General features: G+C 43.6%; 1 protein-coding gene across 1 annotated transcript in view; it reads left to right on the top strand.

Moving 5' to 3' along the window:
- Positions 1 to 22,120, top strand: part of LOC307025197 (uncharacterized protein) — a 109,734-nt gene that overhangs the window by 32,992 nt on the left and 54,622 nt on the right. The window lies entirely within an intron of this gene.

Below are 22,120 nucleotides of genomic sequence, written 5' to 3'. Positions count from 1 at the left end.
GTCTCACTATGGGATATTGAAACTCCCGTATTGCTAGACATGCTTATCTCGAAAATCACCAAAACAACCAGAACTTAACAGGTAGAACCCTATCTCAACACGGGGCCTAGCACTGCGCGGGCCACACTTGGAGCAGAGACATCTAGCCTGTAAAAGCGGACAAAAGTGAGCGGTGAGGACCAGCTCGCTGCTGCACAAATGTCTTGGATGGAAACACCCTTGAACAAAGCCCAGGATGTAGCCAGTCCACGAGTAGAATGAGCACGCAGGCCCGTTGGTGCCTGCAAACCCTGACTCGTATAAGCCAGAGCAATCGCTTCCACAATCCAGTGGGAGAGCCGTTGCCTGGTAACGGGCTTGCCCTTATGAGGGTTAGGATACAAAGAGTTGGTCATTGCATCGAAACTCTTTTCACCTGTCCATATAGGTGCGTAAAGCACGGACTGGGCACAGCAAATTCGGCCGCTGTTCCTCAGAGGAACACAGTGGCGGAGGAAATGCCTCAATGTCAATGGGGGTACATGAGCCAACCACCTTAGGTACAAAGGCAGGGTTGGGCTTCAGCAACACTCTCGTTTGCCCCGGGGCAAACTGAGTGCATGAAGGATGTACAGAGAGCTCATGAATGTCACTGACTCGCTTGGCAGATGCCAGAGCCAGTAACAACACTGTCTTCAGTGACAGGTGTTTCATGTCAGCTTCTTCCAGGGGTTCAAATGGAGGTTGAGTGAGCCCATCTAAAACCACTGCCAAGTCCCATAAGGGCACCAGTAATCTGGAAACAGGGAGGAGCCTGCGAGCCCCTTTCATAAAACGGCAGACCAAGGGATGGTGGCTAGCCGTCTTTCCCTCAAAGCCCACATGGCATGCATTAATAGCAGCCAGGTACACTTTGATCGTAGAGAAAGCTCTGTGTTTATCAATCAGGTCTTGTAGAAATGATAGAATCACCCCGACAGGACATTGAAAAGAGATGTGTCCCTTTTTGAAGGCACCACTCCTCAAACACCCTCCAGTTACAGTCATAGAGGGACCTGGTGGAGGAAGCTCTTACACTCTGAATAGTGTTTATCACCTTCTGAGGGAGTCCACTTTATTCAGGTTATACCACTCACGGGTCAGGCCCATAGTGCCAAGCGCTCTGCGTGTGGTTGAAAAATCGTCCCCCCCGCCTGAGACAGTATGTCCCTGCGTAGCGGGAGCTGCCACGGCTGCCCACACAGCAGCTGATATATCTCCGCCGGCCAGTACATTGCAGGCCAGTGTGGAGCTATTAGGATCAGTGTGTGGCATTGTTCTCTCACTCTGGCCAGAGTTGGGGGTATCAGAGCCAGGGGTGGGAACGCGTACAGAAAGACCGGAGGCCAAACGTGCGCGAGTGCGTCCACGCCTAACGGTGCATTTAAATCGTGCATTGAAAAGAACAGCTGACATTGAGCGTTTTCTTTTGATGCGAACAGATCCACTGCGACCCGCCCGTAACGCACCCACAGCTGACTCACAATTATTGGATGTAGAGTCCAGTCTGCATATAGTGGTTTACCTCTGGACAGCAGATCTGCCCCGAGGTTCATCACTCCTGGTACGTGCGTCGCTCTCAGAGAGAGGAGACGTCCGCAGCTCCATAAGATCAGTTTGCGTGCCAGCATGTGTAACTGGAGAGAACGCAAACCCCCTTGGCGGTTTATATACAATATTGTGGTCTTGTTGTCTGTCCTCATGAGGACATGATGTCCTCTGAGAAAAGGCAGAAAGCGTTTCAGGGTGAGGAACACCGCTAAAAGCTCAAGATAATTTATGTGTGACCGTTGGAGGTCTCTGCTCCAGAGACCCCTCACAGGTCAACCTTCGTATATACCCCCCAGCCCGTCAGACATGTGTCTGTGGTGACCACCTTCCGCGATAGGACAGCACCCATAGGGACGCCCCGTACTAGGAAGGTCGGGTGCAGCCAGTGGCGCAGTGCCATTACGCATTTCATAGTGACCATCACTCTCCGCGCGCCATGACGCCCGGGGTCCAGTCTGAGGGCAGCTACCCAGCGCTGAAACTCCCTCATGTGTAAGCGTCCCAGTCGTACCACCAGGATGGCTGACGCCATGAGCCCCAGTAACCGCAGACATGATCTGAAGAGAACATATTTGCGTGGCTGGAAATGAGCGAGGCAAGCCCTGAAGGCTTTCACTCTCTCTGCTGACAGGCGGGCTGTAAAGGGCACCGAATTCAGGCTTAGGCCCAGGAAGAGTATAGTCTGGGATGGGGACAACATGCTCTTTTCTGTGTTTATTACGAAACCCAGGTCGAGCAGGTGTTTTACGAGGACATTCGTCTGCGTAATAGCCTCTTGCTCCGACTGTGCGAGAAGGAGCCAATCGTCCAGATAAGTTGCCAGGCGAATACCCTGTTGTCTTAACGGGGCTATCGCGGCTTCCATAAACCGTACAAATACTCGTGGGCTGAGAGACAGACCGAAGGGAAGTACTCTGTACTCGTAACAGACACCCTGAAAGGCGAACCTCAGATATTTCCTGTGTGGATACTATACTGGGATGTAGAAATACGCGTCTTTCAGGTCGACTGATGTGAACTAATCGTTTTGGCGCACGAGACGCAACAGAGATGTGTTAGTGAGCATTCTGAATTTGTATCTTTTGAGATATTTGTTCAGAGCCCTCAAATCTAGTATAGGCCGAATTCCGTTCCCTCCCCGTTTGGGAACGAGGAAATACTTGGAACAAAGCCGCTCTGACTCTGTTCGGAGGGTATCATAGATATAGCCTTCTTTTCTAGTAGCGAGAGAATCTCTTGATCTAGAATATGTGCCGACTCTCTCCGGGTTTGCGAATGCAGAATGCCCGAAAAGTGAGGCGGGGTGACAGCAAATTGGAGTCTGTAACCCCGTGCTACTGTCTTGAAAACCCAAGCAGAATCTGTGAGCATCCCCGACTTTTCGCTTCTCAAAGCGAGTGGAGAAGTCACATCCCTGTCGTCTGCCCTCTGTGTCTTTATTTGTTGTGTTATGGGGCCCTCTAGTGTCTGAACACGGTGGAACCCCAGGTTGACAATCCCGGTCGACACTGCGCATGCGCGTGGCGGTGATGCCTTCACAGCCCCGTCCATCATCCGCCTTCTGAGAGAGGCAGCAGCCACTCTTAGAAGGGGGGGAGACGTCAGACTGTTTATTATTTTTATTGTTTTTCTTTTCATTTTTATTGACTGCGCCCTTGGCTTTAAGCCTGGAAACGACAGTGGAAAATTATTTATTAAGAAACAAGAGTGATGACATGTGTTTGTGTGACTTAAACGAGCAGCGGAGCTTGTTCTCTTTGATGTTAAGTCTATTTCCCTCATGGCGCGATCTTGAGGATAACGTTCTGACATCACTTGAGTCGGCCTCCGACTCCTCTGGTGTGAGGGAGAGAAGGGTCCATCCACGTTTGCCGGGGTGTCGGCGCGGAGGGACAAGCTAGTAGCAGGTATGTTACCGAAAAAAATCCAACCGTATCGTTATTCCGAAAGGAAAAAAGGACGGGGTAGATTTTCCTTTAAAAAATATTAACTGGTTTGTTAATATCTTTCTTACCTCCGTCTCCTCTGGTGTGAGGGAGAGAAAAGTGTCGGCGCGGAGGGATAAACTAGCAACAGGTATTTTACTGTTTGAAGAAAAAAATCAAACCTTACCGTTATTTTGAAAGAAAAAACGGCGGGGCAGATTACAATATTAACTGGTGTGTTAATATTTGTTCAATTCTTCTGCAAAGCAAAAAAAGTAACCGGCAAGCGCCCATCGACCGAATGTTAGCTTGGGTTCAGTCTGTTGACCGTTAAGCTAGCCCGGCTACTGATATTCGAGATATGCTCTGAAGCGAGAAGAGGTGTTTTAATGACGCTGCGACGTAGCGCAAGCTACTTAAAAGGTGGGTGGATTCCCTGACGTAGACGTCAAGATCACCAGCCAATCAGGATTGGCGTAATGAGATTGATGCTTCTGTTTGCATACGTGTTGAGGCGCATCCCATAGTGTGACATCGAACGGAGTGTTATGAATGAGAAATCTGATCAATAGGAATGCACAGCAAATCAGAGAGCAGAGGGCTCTCATCCTCTGTGTGAATAGTGAGCGCCGGCCGCCTCTGTTCTTTCCAAATCGTCGCGGTTTGGCACAAACATGCTAACGACGGAGCGTTTTGCTCCCACCTGAACAGCTTAGCTTAATTTCTCTGAAGTAAAAGTTTATTTTTGATGCTGCTTTGGAAAGGTTCTCGCCTAACTTCTTTGAAGATGCTAGGGCATAGACTGCCCTATTTTCTCCCTAGTTTTTCTCTTTCTGCTGTAAATATTTACATTGAAGCGGCAACACTTAGGATAGGATTAACTAGAACTGGATACCTGACCAAAGGCTGGAAAGTGATTTGAACATGCCTTGTAGCCAAAATACTTGTTGTTGCTTATATATGTTTTAAGCGCCTCAACATTTCCTGTGATGTATATTTTAACAAGGTCTTGCTTACCTGTGTCTTCCCTGGATTTAGAATATACTATTACAATTATTTATACATTTTGAGAATTAGTAATAGTTGGCTGTATTTTGTCACTGAAGACAGCATTAGCAGAGTATAATCAAACAGTCAATGTAAATGCTGCAATGACATATTTCTGAGGATAAGTTGCAGTATTCCTTGTTCAGTCTCTTAGTTTTTTTCATGTTACCCTTGGGGCCCTATTTGGCTCATTTTCAGTTTCATATCAGTATGTAGTGTCTCTACTGGGACATGTCTCCATAGTTTAATGTTCAAAAAGCTCATTTTTTTTCTCATACTGCCTGTGCTGCAGCACCTCTTTTCACCCTCTGTGTTGGAGTGCTTGCCAATAGTAGCGCAAGTGTTACATAGTGATGTCATTATGATACAGAAGTACACAAAGGAGTTAAATGGAGGCGCTACAGGCAGGAAGGGGAGTGTGTGGGAGAGAGACTCCCTCTGGAGGAAACACAGGGATTTTCGCCTTTGCAGACCATTTACATGCACTTAACCTATACAACACACTACAGGACAGGTAAACCCCCCAAAAGCATAATAGGGCCTCTTTAACTAGAGCTGGACAATTAGTCCATTATACAAATAGTCAATCAGTAGAAAGTTAAATAGGGAAACTACTTTCGTAATCAATTACTCCTCCAAAACAAAATGCTAATCATTTCTTAGTCCAGTATCAAAATTGATAGCATTTCTATTTTATATCATTATCAAGTGCATACATTTGGGTCATTGTCTGAATTATTGGATTTTAAATTAAAATTATTGATAGTTTCAGCCCCAATCTGACACTTCCGCTGTAAATTCAGGTCAGCAGAGGAAGCTTGTGCCAAATTGAAATGTGAGTAAAAGCATGCCAGGATGCAGAGTCAGGGTCCACATATTGGTAAAGTCCAGGATGCAGTACTAAAATAAAGTTCCTAAATTCTGCTGCCATGTTAATGTTTTCCAAACTGATGTTAGCCACTTTTTATGACGAGAAAAAAAAAAATGCTGAGTATCTAAAATTGATCAAAGTGGAAACATTTTGCCACTCCACCCATATATTTCTCTCTCTCTCTCCACCGCCACAATGTGGAAACCTCTCTCTCCTCCCTCTTCTCCGTGCTCTGTCATACTCTCTCTCTCTCTCTCTCTCCGCTCTCCAGAGAGGGGCTCAGTCAGACAGATGTAACGCAGCGCTACAAGCTGAGCTGGCAGGGCCACACTCTGTCCGGAGAGAACAGCTGGGGCACAGTGGCGGCGGCAGCAGACACAAGACAGTAGTTGTAGTTCAGTTACGTTGCCTCAGGATATGGGAGCGTTGATCTGATCATCACACTGAGAAGTTAACATGGAGCCTGACACCAGCAACCACCCCGAGACGCAGCACGGTGAGTCAGATTGGAAGTGCCCGGCTGGGATGGAAAGATTTAGATCTGATTCTGTGGAAAAAGTTAAAGGGCGAGTTGGAGAACAAGGCAGTCTGGTCACATGGTTTTTCCTGTTTGCTTGCTACTATGAGTAGGCTCTCCATTTGGCTCTTAAGCTGTTGACTAGGGCCTCTGTGGTCAGATGAATAGGACTTCAGTCTGTTCTGCTGGGAAGGGGGTCGAGGGGTGGGGGGTATTACATGGCAATGTGATGAATTGAACAGCCTTTTTGCTCTAGTGACCTTTTAACCATTACTTTAACAGCATTAGAAACTTGTAAAAAGTTCCAAATTGCAATTGTTTCTCTGGAATTTGCATCGTCCTCGGTTTGTTTTTCCGTCCGGCTGATTTGATGCGAGCGTCGTGGCGCAGGAAGCTCTCCTCTCACTCTTTGAATGGAATAATTAACTGTGGCATCTGTAAAAGACGTGGGTGTAGCATTTCTGTTCAAAGGCAGCACGATAATTTGATGGTTATGTGAATCTGTATATTTGCATGCTGGGTAGTGGTAGCAGCATGTGGGTGTTTGTGTTATAGACACAGAGCGGCACAAAAGAATGAAAGTGGGAGAGTGAAAGAGAAGGGGAGAGACAGAAAGAAAGAGTTATGTACACAAATAAATCCAGGGGGATCCAGCCTGCACTGTAGGCCGGTGAGAGTGATCACTCTTTCTCTTCCCCCTCATTTTCCACTGCCTCTTTTTTCCTCCTCTGCTCCAAACAAGATAGTTAAAAGGCAGAAAGTGGTGTGTTATTAACTAGGCCAGAAAAGACTGTATTTTGTCTTCATGGCCGATGGGAAGGACTCTGCTGTGCTGCTGATGAAGAATGTGAATAACCAACAGTGAACATATTTCCAGGAGAAAGATGTTTCTCTTAGCCAGCGTATAAGCCACACCGCTTTATGCACTGGGCTCTCTGCCATGATGGAGAAGGGGATGCGAAGAAAGAAAAAGAGAACTGCTACATTTCATCATTTTAATCCATCTCCCGAAGCTCGGAGCTTCTGGTTATGATCTTACACGAATAAGTGAGAACATTGAGAATGTTCTCACCTCCACAGTAAGGTTTCACAACTTAGACTTAAACTTCAAAAAGTGATTGATGACTTTCTCCTCTCAACCAGTCCGGCAGCCTCTCTCAAGCTCACCGCCACAGAAGTTCCCTGCTAACGGTTCAATAGAAATAGAAAAGTGAAAGTAGGAAGAGCAATAATCTAATATCATCCGACTATAAGCTCACATCAGGCAAGCCTAAGGAACAGTTCACACTTCCTCATGCATCCATTTTTACTCTCACACACGCATGCATGCAGATATTGCTTTCATATATTTCAAATGTTATAATTTCTACTCCACTACAGTCATTTCACACCTAAATAAATTACATCCTATAATGCAGCATGACCTCTTTTATGCAATCAAATGCAAAGAATAGTCTCTGTGTTGACAAACTACAACATTAAAATGTTTTTTTATGAATATGATTTAATATTCTACAATATAGAAGCCAATCCGGATTAAGGAAGTTTACCTTTTATACTTTTAAGTACATTTTGATGCAAATACTCTTCAAATCAAGCTCATTTTCAGGTCCATTTTTGTATTTAGTGTCTCTACTGGGACATGTCTCCATGCTTTAATGTTCAAAAAGCTCTTTATTTTTCTCATACTGCCTGTGTGCCTCTTTTCAACCTCTGTCTGAAACCAGAGCCCAGTCTGCTCTGATTGGTTAGCTGGCCGGCTCTGTTGTGATTTGTCAACCTCTTGGAGATGTGTTGGAGCGCTAGCCAATAGAAGCGCGAGTGTTGCATAGTGATGTCATTATATTACGGAAGTCAACAAAAGGGTCCAATGGAGTCTGTTTCATGCAGGGGGGGCTTTCACCACTATTTATGGCGCACTGGCGCAGACACTTTAGCAAATGTTTTCCTGTTTCCATCTTCAGACAGCTAATGGTTGCTAATGCTGGACACTCGCTCTTACTTACATTTCTACCAGAAGAGCTAATATTCAAGTGGTCACTAGATTACCAAATCAATAGACAGATATATGACCTCAATTTACATTTTTAGCTTTATTATGCACATCGAGAGTTGTTGTTGATACATCTGTGCCCAGAACAGTTCTCTCAGGAATAAACTGAGAAAATATCTCTTTAAATGCAGCCATCTCTTTTATCCGGCATAAAAATGAGCACATAGTTTAGAGCAACGCAGAGATGAGAGGGAGGAAAGTAAAAAGGGCAAAGCAGAGAGAGGTCCTTTTCCATGGGCTTCATTCACATGTAAATAGGTCTGCACGTTGTGTCCCAGTTGTGAAAGGTTGCCTGCCTCCTCATGTCCTGTAGTAGAAAACTCAGGAATATTTTTTTTGTTCACGGGTGTGTGTGTTTTTGTTTGAGTATGTGTTGGATGTATTTGACCTTGAACATCTCTTCTCTTTCGCTATAAAGCATTTTTTATGAAAAACAAGAGGTTCTTCTCTTATTTTGCATTTTGAGGGGAATTGGGTTTCTAGCTACTCTTCTAAGATTTCCCAGATTTTATCCAGATGAATCTGCGGTCTTGTGGGTGAGAGCGCCGCAGGGTTTTGTCCTCAAGAATGTTCAGCTTTAAATAAAAGATGTATTCTCGCTTGTGTTGTCTTGTGCTAAAATCTAGCCGGAGCTGGGTTGGACAGTGTGTTAATTTTAGGAACTGGGCTGTCAGCTTATAAATGTTAACCAGGCCTTATGGTCATGTCCATGCTGTGTACAGGAGGCTTTCCTCACTCTGAGAGGTTGCAGCCTTGGCAGAGGAGAGGTTTTGTCTAAAGGCTTTAGAGCAGGGGTGTCAAACTCAAGGCCCGGGGGCCGAATCCGGCCCGTGACTTCATTTTATGTGGCCCACAAGAGCTTGCAAAAAATATAATGTTTATTATACGGTTACATGCCGATTTACAGAAGCACTGCCCATACATGGAGCACAATGCATCTCAAATTTGACTTTTTTTCTCAGGATTAGATTTTCTTTCTTCAAAATAAGCCTTTTTTCTCAGAATTTGATTTATTTTTTTAATGTTACGGTACTTTATTTTTTTAAATGTCACTTCTTTTTTTCAAAATGTCACTTCTTTTTTTTGAATTCGGCTTTTCTTTTAAAATCATTTTGTGACATTCTCACTGAAGAGACTTTATTATTTGCCCTAGACTTCTGATTTCAGTGGTAGTTAATCATGAAGTTATTATTACCTTATCCGATAATAATCCAATGCAGAGGCAATAATGTAATATAATGCATTATTTTATATATATGATGTATTTTTATATAGTCTTAAAGTTAGAACCGGCCCTTTGAGTGCGACCATAATGCTGATGTGGCCCCCGATTAAATTTAGTTTGACACCCCTGCTTTAGAGGCTGATAAAAACATGATGTTAAGTCTGTAAAATGTTTTGTGCAGGCCTGTCTCATTGTTTGTTTCTGTACTGAGCAAATCTAGATCATAGAACTATGTTGGAAAGACATTTTGGCAAAGTTTGTAGTTTGGTCTTTTTCCTTATCCTTTAAAGGGGGTATTTAACGGTTGCAGGGTGTTTACAACACTTGGGAGCAGCAGCTGTAAGTTGTGAACACAACACTGACAGATCTTTGAGTTTGAGAGTTGTGTTCCAGCCAACTGATGCGTATTAGTACTTTTTCACTCTCTTTTAGCTCTGTTTCGGTCCCTACAAATTCACCAGGTAAATACCAGTCACTCTAAGTGCTCCACTGTATGTTTAGCAGCTAGTCACTAACTTAAATAACTCAAACAACTGCCTGCTGCAGCTGAAAGCAATTCTATGAGACGGGCGAGAATGAAGAAGTACAGTAAAATTCTCTTCTCTAGGATAATCACAAGAGTTTTAAATAAGTATAAATAATTTATGGCATGCTGTTGGTCATGCTCCTTCAGAGGTCACGCAAGTGGCACTCAATTAGTTGTGCTGGAAAAGAATGTCTGTGGCAGGCTGTACATATATGTGGCACAGGCTTTTCTTATTTAACTAGCTCTTCAATTGTGCATTAGATGATCCTGACCTTAAAACTGAACACAATCTTAACATCTTTTAGTAAAACAAACTGCTTTTCCTCCTCCTAAGTACTGAATGTTAAGCGCATTGTCACTGCTTGTTATCTTCCATGAATGGATTCAGATTGTGTCTCCATCCTGATGCATTTCACACTTGGCTCTAGAATTCTTTTCATAAGGATCTTGAGTGGCTGCTTGTGATGGGATTTTGCCTCCATGCCTATATTTGACTTTATCTGTGAAAAAATGGTGGGTTTTTCTGAAGACGGAGAAGAAAAAAAACCACTCATCACATACATTTGGGCTTAACCATGCAGCCTCACAAGAGGATTGCTGTGGCAGTGCGGCTATTTGCATAATGGATAGAACGACAGTGAAATGAGAAAGAAACAGCTGGATGAGAAGAGCCATAAAAACGCAGAATACCAGAGAGAAAGAATCCCTCAGGGGTCTATGTTTGGAATCTTTGTCGAGCTAAATGTATTTACTTCAAACCTGTGTAGGTGGTCCTTGTAACAGGTCAAGGACGTGTTGATATTACTCTCCATAATTAGATAAATGTATCCCTGTCCATGTCTTGAAGCAACTGACACATTCAGGACCTGATCAGTGCATTTTTTTATATCTTTCGCATTTGTAATATTTTGTATGCCTTGTTAAAAGCCTGCTCCTTTATTGGCCTCAGATCTAGAACATGCAGGATTTTCTTTCTTTATTCTTTATATTGATTAATCTAGATTACAGTAAGATACAAATCATGCTCAATTTACAGTTCTGTGAATGCTCTCATTTGGACAGAACCTTTTACAAACCACAAGGGTAATTATGGTTAATAATATTCAATATTTACGATTAGTTATTTTGGAAGACTTTATTGTGAAAAACAGGCCATTACTGACTCAGGTAGTCGCACACATTGCTCCTGACCAAATCTTATTTGATCCTCAGTCATAAAAAAAGGTTCTGATAGGGAAAAAAAACTATTCAAATTTCTTTTATTTAAATGAAATTCAATAAAATGTAGAAAATCAAGTCATGTCATACAGAATTCAAATATAAAAAGGATTCCGCATTTTCCAACTGTACTGTTATAACACTAAAATAGAAAATGACATTTCCCACAAATACGCAGTACAGTAGTTTACAGTAAGAAAACACAGTACCGGTACATTGCTAACCAGCAGCTGTGAGGTCCACACAGGAGACAACATATGAAAAGTGAATCAAACACTTACAACTAGTCTGGAGATGTGGGATATAAATATCAGTGAGAGCAGAGATCAGCAATAACCTCAGAGTGGACTGCCGGCCAGGAGCAACAGTGGCACCAGTCCATTTGGCCCCATTTGTCAGAAAGCCTCTGTGATGGGAGACTGTCATTCAACAACACTCCTGTGGAGGGGGAGGGGGAGGAGGAAAAGGGGGAGGTAGGGGAGGAAGGGAGGAAGGGATGGACAGGAAATGGAGAAATGCTGCGCAAGACAAAATAAAGTCAAGGACACTGTACAAATCCATACTGTGCCTTTTCTGTTTGTAAAGTAAATGTTCAGCATGTTAGTGCGATCAGAGTCAGAATTGCTTTTTTCGTCCCACAGAGGGGGACATTTACATGTTACAGCAGTATAGATAGAGAAGAAAAATACAGTATTAGATTAAAAAAGGCATGCACATAGTATAAATAAAAATAAAATAAAAATGTACAGAACTACAAACAGAAGGAAAATAAGTAAGTAAGCAGTATTTATAAAATAAGTGTAACATTGTAGAGTAAATACAATTATATATTGACATAACATACAGATTCTGGTTGGAATGGACAACCTAAGTAGTAGCAGCCAGGAGTGATAATAATATGAGCAGAACAGCATGTTGTTGTTAGTGTTATTATGTGTGTGTCAGGGTATGTTTTGCTGCCCAAGTGTGTGATGTGTGTACAAGTTGAAGTGAATGCAGTGGGCTTAAAGTGACCCAAACACAGCCATGAGGTTGTTACATGCTCACAACAACACCCTTATGTTGGGGAATGTGCTTTAAAAGTCTCTGTAAATCTTATGGTAATGTGCCGGCCCCACACTGAGCATTGAGGGCTAGAGAGGGTGAGAGCAAGTGGGAATGAGCTGAGGAAAGACTTTGTGAAAAGAAACTGGTAAAGCCAGAAAGAGCTGAACTCCAGCAGACTCAAGCTTTCCCTTGGAGATTCTTATCAGATGAGAATACTAGAATCCAGAGACAAACAGATCTAAATCAGTGTTTTGTTTATCCGGCCTCATTGTTTATGCAGTTTAACTAGTAACAGATATGTGATGATCCACACAAGTTTTTATTTTGGTGCCAATACTGATGGGAGAGTGCAGTTATTTTAGCCTAAAATTTGTATTTTGAGAAACAACTTCACTTTACTTTTAGAAGTTTGATTGAAGATTTGATTATTTTTTAGGGTTAGTGTTAGGATTGAATTCTGTTTATATGGCCAACTCAGGGAAATCTTTTTTTTTTCAGATATGTAGTGTAATGTCAACTTGTTCTTGACCTTTTAGAACAGGGGTGTCAAACTCAAGGCCCGGGGGCTAAATCCGGCCCGCGACTTCATTTCATGCCGCCCCACGAGCTCCAAGAGCTTGCAAAGAACATCATAGGTTTATTATACAGTTACATGCCGCTTTACAGAAGCACATTGCCCATAAACTACATGCCCCACAATGCATCTCAAATTAGACTATTTTTCTTCAGAATTTGGCTTTTCTTTTTAAATCATTTTGTGACATGCGCACTGAAGAGACTTGCAATTATTTGCCCTAGACTTCTGCTTTCAGACGTAGTTAATTAGGAAGTTATTACCCTATCCGATAATAATCCAATGCCGAGGTAATCATGTAATATAATACATTATTTTATATATATTATATATTTATTAGGGCTGTCAAACGATTACAATTTTTAATCAGATTAATCACAGCTTAAAAATTAATTAATCATGATTAATCACCATTCAAACTATGTCCAAAATATGCCATTTCTTTATGTATATTGTTGTGGGAATGGAAAGATAAATGAAATCAATCTTACTAACTGCTGTCTGTGCAATTCTAGGCGCGAGTTGGCGGACTTTATTTTACTTACTTTAACATCATATTTCTTGGTATGGGTGTAGCCAGCGGGTGTAGGCTACCCCAACCATACCCTGGCGCTGCCACTGGTGGGATGTATGGGGTGGGCAATTCTGCACATGCGTTAAATGCGTTGAATATTTTAACGCAATTAATTCAAAAAATTAATTACCGCCATTAACGCGATAATTTTGACAGCATTAATATTTACCGTAATTTTCGGACTATAAGGCGCACCTGAATATAAGCCGCAGCAGCAGCATACCACTCTTGGTTCCACTTTTACTTTTGCGCGCTACCTGTCTCACTCTTTTCCGGCTTCCAGCTTTTCCTGCTGGAACCCGCCGCTTAAAGGTCGGGGTCCGCGGACCGGCCATAGAGCCCATAGAGTTAAAGGTGTTGGCCGTTAGCTGTAAAAATCCATAGATTAGCCGCACCGTTATATAAACCGCAGCGTCGAAAAATAGGGGAAAAGGCGCGGCTTATAGTCCGAAAATTACGGTATATATGTATATTTATATAGTCTTGAAGTTACAACCGGCCCTTTGAGTACAACCATGATGCTGATGTGGCCCGTTATGAAATTGAGTTTGACACCCCTGTTTTAGAAGGACCACCTTGTAGTAAACATATTTATCTCAAAAACGCTGATCGCTAACGTATCAATGTTTTTCATTTGCATCATATTGAATAGTCGATCATTGAGTCAATGTCTCAATCTAAATCAATGGATCATAACACCGCTACATTTTTAAAGGTTATGTTGTTATTTTGTCAGAAAATGCTCTGCTCTTTGAGTTAGCAGACTCTTGAGTCAATCTAAGCCCCGTCCACACGGACACGAAACGGGTTGTATCTGCTACAGTTCTCTATCGTATGGACGGTTCGTCCACACGAGGCCGTAACGGAACCGGGGAAACGGAGCCCTCAAATGGTAACGGGTCCTAATGTGGGTAGGTCTGCGGACGTAACGCTCTGGGGGACCAAACGGCTCTGTGTGTATGCCCCATAGCCCCGCCTCTCCCCACCTCTCCTGCTCACCCCCGCGTCTCCCGCGTCATTGCTGATGTGTTTTGCCAACAACAACAACAACAGCAGTGTTCCGAGTGTTTCGAGCCGGGTCCCGGTATCTCGCAGGACAGTGGAGCCTCCAGCAGGAGACTCCAGCAGACCCCCTCCCTCAAAGTTCCCTCGTCCCTTGGAAGAAGCGGAGAGTTGGGTGTTTTTCATGTGCTCGTGGACTACCGGGGAGAACGTCCTGCTCGGGAGCCAGGCTCTGAGTTATGCGGCTTTCACACCAGCGCTTTTCCCATTCTAGCTCCGTGCTAGAGCTTTTCTGGTTCAGCTCCGGTTTCTCTTTTGACAATTCACTGTCTGACTGTCACACAAGCAGCTGATACATATCCCCAGTTCCCCTTAAGTGAATGTGTGTCAGTCTGAATTGATGCTGTTTGGCATCACAACGCTGTTATGAAAGTTTCTCTGGTATAAAATAGGTGATGTTAGCATAGCAACCGAAGCTAAACTGACTACTTGCTATTGCTATCCTATTGTGGCATAAGCCGTTTTCTACAGGCACATTTTACTGGCGTATTTTTCATTATCATTCTACTTGTGATAGTCGGACATGACAACCTGTGCAGCCCATGTATTGATTCCATCCGATAGCTGCTATAATACAAAACAAAACGTCTGCCTGCTCTCCACAATGATCAATAGCAGCGAACGGATGGTCAAAGTAAGGTACAAATAAACAGAGTCACACAAAGCCTGGTTAATGTTGCCTGACTTTATAAAGTGTGTTTTTTTTTATAAGTGTGTGGTCTTGCCTTCTAGTCACTTTGCTCAGCGCTACTGCTTGTAGGCAGGCATGACAAGACTCTTCAGTCGACCCATGTTCAGGGGAGGTGGGTTTAGTTTCCTGCACGCCTCAACGTAAGAGACGCCTGCTCTTAGCTCCGGAGTCTTGCTTCTAGACCGACAAGTTTTTGGAGCTGGAAAACAAACCGGATTCCGGAGCTAAGAGGCGGCGCCGCTGCTGTGTGAAGAGGAAAAACCGGTACTTTTCAGGCTCTAGCTCAGAGCCGGCCCTGATAACGCGTTGGTGTGAAAGGGGCATTAGTGGCAGTGGGTGCGGTGCACCTGCCATCTCGGGGAGGGAGAAAAAGAGAAACAGAGGCCGTCGAAACAGCCAGAGCCCTGCCTCTCCCCACCTCTGCTGCTCTCCCCCGCTGAATCCAACGCGGAGAATAAACAGAAGGCAGGGCTCGACATTAAGGGCTGCCCGATGGCCCGGGGCCACCTAGTATTTAGCTCGGGCAATGAAGCCTCACCTGCTGGTTGCCCGATCGGGCAATCTATTATGCCAGCAGCTCGCGGATCCAGTAATGAGTGACCCGACAGTAAAACTAAACATATCTATAACTAGTTTAGGTAGTTTGAGAGGTAATTAAAATAGCTACGTGTGATATTCTAACCTGAAGTGTGTGTTTTGTCCGCTCACCGCTGCATGTGATCATGCAGTGCTGCGTGTCGACTCGTCAGCAGCAGCTGATCTCTCTCTCCCGTCAGATTAGACTTCACTCGCGTTTATGTCCATATTGATCAGATCTAGCTAGTTCTAGCTAATGATATGACTACCTGCTTATTAAAATAAACCTAAACAATAAGTGTCGCTATGCAACTGGGTGAGGCCACAAAGTATAGCGCAGCATTATGCATTTGTTTACATGCCCACCGGAACCCCGAGGCATTACCAACAGATCAACGCACAATCAACCCATACAGGACATCTCCTTCTCCACATTAAGTGTTAGACATTAGAATTGACTATTCTTGTCTGTCACATAAGTGGCGCAACTGAAGCGGTATTGTGCTAAAGGGAAATTATTGTGACCGAAGAGATTTAGATTTGCCGGCCAACGGGAACGCTGACGTCGCCATTTTGTATGCTTCGCGGATGCGCTCGGCTCCTCTCGACTGCTGCTCGGGTCTGCTCGGTCAGCTTCCGGATGAGGAGGCATTCGTTCGACCAACTTACAGTAGATAACATTACAAACATTTTTAACAGGGGCCATAATAGTGTAAATAATGTTTGTTTTGGCAGTAACAACTGAATGTAATGTTTTCTACTTTTTTACATCTGATGAAGGCATTTGCCTTCATCAGATGTATGAAAGTGTCTTGACCAACAACTGAAGTATTTCTTATAGCTATGCAGGGCATGCAAGCGAGCAAACACAAACAAGAACAAACAAACAAGTGAAATGAAGAATAAAATTGAAATTCTACAATATAATATTGTGGTGGTTCATCTTATAATTCAGTCTAGAGCAGGGGTCTCCAACCTTTTTCTAACCGGGAGCTACTTTTGAAAAAAGAAAGTGGCCAAGAGCTACTCATGTTATTTTATATAGATTTCAGTGCACATATCACATTCGTGACTCAAGAGCAGAAACATTAACATTAACATGAATAAACTTGACTTTCTCATGAAGAGAAAAAAAGACAAATAATCACCATGCAATACTGAGTTCTGCTTTAACATCAATAACTACAGTAAACAGTTTTACAGATAAGAGTGCAAAGTTCCTAATTGTAATAATAACATTTCTAGCTCTATAATTTAAATAATTTCAAGCATTTCACAAATTTGTTTCACATGTAAAAGGGGAATATGGCTTGTGCTTTTCTCAACTTGCATCAAGCAAACATATGTCTTCAAACATTCAGTCTGTCACTGCATTGTTGTCTTTCTCCTGACTCAGCTAATGTGACACCTGGCACTGCATAGCATCCACCAGAGCACTGTACTGGGGTGTGTATCCTGACAAATTCACTCTGATTGAGTCATTGAGGTGTTCATCAGTAAGTCTTGTCCTGAATTTGGATTTGATAAAGTTCATATCAGAGAATGCTGATTCACAGCGATATGTTGACCCAAATAAGCAGGACAGTTTCAGTGCAGCAGTTTGAATGTTTTTGAATTTCTCTGGGTCCAATAGCTTCCAGAAATCTTTGTCCATCTGATGTGCTTTCAGCTGAATGTCATTCTGGAGATTGATTATCTCCAGCTCCAACTCTGAAGCACTGAGACTGAAAAGGCTGGCCAGTTGCTCAGACATGTCAGTAACATCCACGATGTAGAATGGGTTAGCAAGGAAACTTGCACAGGTCTCAAGCTGTTTAAAGTCAAGAAACCTGTCCTCAAATTCCTGCCCAAGCTTAGTTAAGCAGTCACAGTACTTTGATAAGTCAAGAAAGCCAGCAGCAGCTTTATTCTCCTGCAGTACTTTTTGAACAGAGGGGAAATGATGCAATTTATTTCCCTTTACTTGCTGGAGATATAGACACAGATTTGCTTTAAAGGCCTTTACAGCACTAATCATGTCACATACTGTTTTGCCATTGCCTTGTAGCTGGAGGTTAAGCTGGTTTAATTTTCCTGTCAGATCAGTCAAAAAGGCCAGGTCAAGTACCCAACCAGCATCAGATAAGATGGAGGTGTCCTCCCCCCTCTCTTCCATGAAGAGCTTTACCTCATTCAGCAAGGAGAGGAAGCGCTGTAGGATTTCCCCTCTACTCAACCACCTCACCTCAGCATGGAGAAGGAGATCTCCATGTTCAGCTGACAGTTCCTCAAGAAAAACTTTGAAGCTCCTGTGTTGCTTTGCCTTCGCTCGGATGGAGTTTATTATTTGTATCACAGGTTTCATGACGTGATTGAAGTCCATAACTTTGGCACAAAGTGCTTCTTGGTGAATGATGCAATGGTAACTCAGGAAACGTGGGAAATATGGATCTGACTTACAATTTGCGATAAAACCGTTGTGGCGACCTCTCATAGCCGGGGCTCCATCAGTTGTTATGGATACAAGCTTCTCCATTTGCACGCCTTTATTTATGAAATAATTCTTAATAGAATTATACACGTCCACACCTCTTGTTGTTGTTTTGAGTGGAAGCAGTGTCAGAAATTCCTCTTTCGCCGTAAAATCCTCAAACACCATCCGGATGAACACAGACAGCTGAGCTGTTTCGCTCGCATCCACCGACTCGTCGCACTGTATGGAGAACCACTTGCACCTGACCATGTCCCGCTCCAACTGTCCCATGGCATCCACTGACAGCGCCGACACTCTCCTCGCCACAGTGTTGTTTCCCAGTTGCACATCGTCAATGGCAGACATTATCTCCGACTTGCTCTTGTGGTCTCTGAACAAAGTCTCTGCCATAACAGACATCGCTCCCTTAAGAACACCGCCATCAGTGAAAGCTTTTTTGTTCTTTGCCAAATACTGAGCGACTCGGAACGATGCTTCTGTAGCTAGGCTAGCTTTCTTGGCAGGCTTCGTGAACAATGACTGCTGCCTTTGTAGCGTAGCTTTTAATTGTTGTACCTTCTCAACGCGAAGGCAACTGGATACTCCTTTGAAAAGTTTTCGTGAAGTTTTGTGAAGTGCCGCTCGACATTTCCCTTCTTCCCCACCGCAACACTCGAGCCACAAATTAAACACACACACTTGTCTTTGATGCTCGTAAATAAAAATTCATGTTCCCACTCGTCATGAAAGTAGTATATTTTAGATTTCTTCTTTGACGGACCTTCCTCAGTTGTCATGACTGCATCTTACATCTCTTTTTCTCTATCTTTCTTACTCTCAAAATATACTACATAAATAAATATGTCTCAACATGTCAACTGCACTTTAGCGCCCTCTGGTGAGCTACTCGGAAAACCTCCGCGAGCTACTGGTAGCTCGCGATCGACGTGTTGGCAACCCCTGGTCTAGAGAATTTACCAGACAGCATCGAAGACCTGCAAAAATCTAAATGTTCTAGAGGGAGGCCCCCCAAACCCTTCGTGCGTCATTTCGTCCGCGCGCATTTTTCAGGGCAATCTCTATTGGGCTCAGGGCCATCTGTAAATTAGCTTAGATGGCCCACAGGGCCATCTCCCAAAATCCTTAATGTCATGCACTGGAAGGGCCACCAGGCAACCATGGCAACCATGCTCGGGGGGTCTTATTCCCTGTTTTTGGTATATTTTGTGGCGGAAGTACAGTGCCACTTAACAGGCCCGGCATGTGTACTACAGCGTCTCCAGCGGTCCCGTGTGGACGGACACGTTTCTTAAGCCGATATCGTGTGGACGGAATATTTTTTTTCGGTTTGTTCTCCGTTTCGTCTCTGTGTTGATGCAGCCTAAAGGTTTTTACACACCAAACTGACACCAAAGAACACGTCCCGACAGAACGTCGCCTCACGTCTCCTGCGTCTTGGCCATGTTTCGCACTGGAACACACTGCAAAGACGGCCAAGTTGCACGTGGGAACTGCGCATGCGTGAGTGGCAATAACTCTCCTTACCAGCAGGCGGCGATAGTGTGTATTCGTCATTCAGAGGCAACAACCGGAAGACAGACTGCGTGATACACAGAGAGAAGAAGAACAGACTGCTTGATATAAACAAACAACAAATAACGTGTGCCTTCCATTTTCACTCTACAGCGAGAAGCTCATGGGGCTTTCCCGAACCTGTGTTGAGAGCTGGAGTTGAATGAAATCTCACATTTGCCTTCTTAATAGTTTGTTTGGGTCCCTCACTTCCGTTTCGCTTCTCGTGCACTGATTCGCTAAGCTGAACAGCCAACAGCCAAGTAATTTATTTGGCCCGACGGCCTTTAGCCGACAGCCTCCCGATTCAACATGTCGAATCGGCGGCGGAAGGTGTCGGCACGGCCGAAAAGACACAACGGTGCAGTATACACCAGGACACACCAATCTGAGTAGGGCGACACAGCGCTCATCGACGGCCCGACATCTATCGACGACGAAAATGTGCTGTAAGGACCTTAAGAAGCATTGAGGAATTGAGGATCCTGCTAGAGGATCTAATCCTCTCCGCATAACAATGACATACATGTTGAGAGCTTTGTCAAGTAAACAAAAGCTCATACTAAGGGGGAAGGGAGTACAGCAGCAAACAACACTAGCATGGGGAAACAGCAGGGTGCTAATGAGAGCTTTAGTGCTCTACCTAAAGGCCGCTACACACCGGGCCAATTTCGACCGTCGATAGATGTCTGGCCGTCGATGAGTGTCGTGTCGCCCTACTCAGATTGATGTGTCCCGCACAGTTGTCTTTTCGGCCGTGCCGACACCTTCCGCCGCCGATTCGACACCTTCCGCCGCCGATTCGACATGTTGAATCGGGAGGCTCATATGCCGGGCCTTTAAGTGGCGCTGTACTTCTGAACGAGACCGCTTTAACGGCCACTGGGCTGTCAGACTTTGGAAAGTTAGTCTGAAAAATAAGATTTCTGGATTTTGCCATTATTGGATGGTTTGGAGTAAAGAAGGACATAAATCATGGAGAAAGAGGTGTGATTTATTTGTGATGAAGGTCTTAATGAAATTGCGACCTTGGCAGTTGGATGGTATGCATGTTAGAGTGCTGGGTTCGCCCAGTTCTGGCCTTTGCCTTGGATTCTTTCCACAAAAAGCACTTGCTGGCATGGTAGCGGCCTGACCCCGCGTGTCACACACAAGTGCCTTTGTCTCCAAAATGATGGCATTCCTGACTGTCCCAACGCTTCCTACAACTGAATTACCCACTTCTGTGTTTCTCTGGTTTTATTGGCGAGATAGAATCAGAGACTGATCATCCACCACACTCTGATTCGAATTGATGTAGTTTTATGTGTTAATTGTCTCTGACTCAGCTCTCTGAGGACTGCAGTGTCATTTTTTTTTATACTTTAGGTTTAGACCTCAAGCACTCAACAGAGGATATAATTACCTCAGGGGGAAGGTCATTAGGATACTGTAGCTACACATTAGACAGACTGTTTGTTTCCTGTGTTTGTCAGCACTATGGTCACATAGCACTTTCCATTTTTTTCTTCTGCTTGTCACTGGTCCATCTTGTCTTCTTCTCACCTGTATATCCTGTTTATTTCCTTTTTTTCCCCTGTCATACTCTTAACCTGACTTTTTATATGTTAATAATACCCAAAAAGATTTGCTAACATTATTAACATTTCACACTTTCTGGGACATAAACACACAAATCAACTCAGGACTATAAACAAGGGGTGAGGGATTAAGGAGACGGCAAGGGAGACAAATGAAGAGGAAGATAAAAGGACAGGCGTGTCCCAATTTCTATAGAAGTGGACACACTGCTTTACTTTTTTTTTATCCCTGTGTAACTCTATAGGCTAGCCCACATACCAAATGATTAGCTTATTATGTCACTTTAGCCTCTGGGTTCCTTTTTTCCCCATGTTTTACTTTCATTCTCTGATTTTCAAAATGTTTTCCTGGTAATGTTAGTAGAAGGTGGAATTAGCCTTTAGCCACACATCGGCCTAAACAAGCATTAGCAGTTCTTACTGGTTTAACCTCAATCTGCTCTAAAACCACTACGCAACCACATGCTAATGTAAGAAGTATTGATTACTACTAAGTACAGTGTGAGTAATGAGTAAGACAACTTTAAGGCTATTCTAGAATCATAAGACTTTAGGGTGGGCAGGAGCCAAGACCTAATTAACCATAATGAAAAATAAGCACATGACACTGCTGTACGGTTTATATAAAAAATTAAGCCGGGGTCCAGAAGGCTCCAGCTTCAATTAAAATAAATAATTCAAAATACATATCTGTGTGTACAAATAAAAGTCTCCCTTTTGATTCGAATCTGCTCCAATGGGTTTTTCCTTGGCCCATGATAAAGCCTTCCACCAAGTTTCATGTAGATCGGCCAACCTTTTGTTAACTCTGCTGACAAACTGACAAACAAACAATCAAAACCAAAAACACAACCTCCTTGGCCGAGGCAAACATTTGCACTAATTGTCATAAACTGACAAAAACAAAAAGAAGCAGTTACAGCGCATGCCAAAGTCAAACAATGAATCACCAATCTTTGTTACGCAACAAACAAAGACCAACTCTCAACAACATGTTTAACTGGAGAGTTTTATGGTTGTGCAAAATGCCTCAGAAGTAGG

This window comes from Notothenia rossii (genome assembly GCF_949606895.1).
Source record: "Notothenia rossii genome assembly, chromosome: 11".
Lineage (NCBI taxonomy): Eukaryota > Metazoa > Chordata > Actinopteri > Perciformes > Nototheniidae > Notothenia > Notothenia rossii.
The sequence above is the reverse complement of the archived record's forward strand: the minus strand, read 5'-3'. Positions and strand labels throughout refer to the sequence as shown.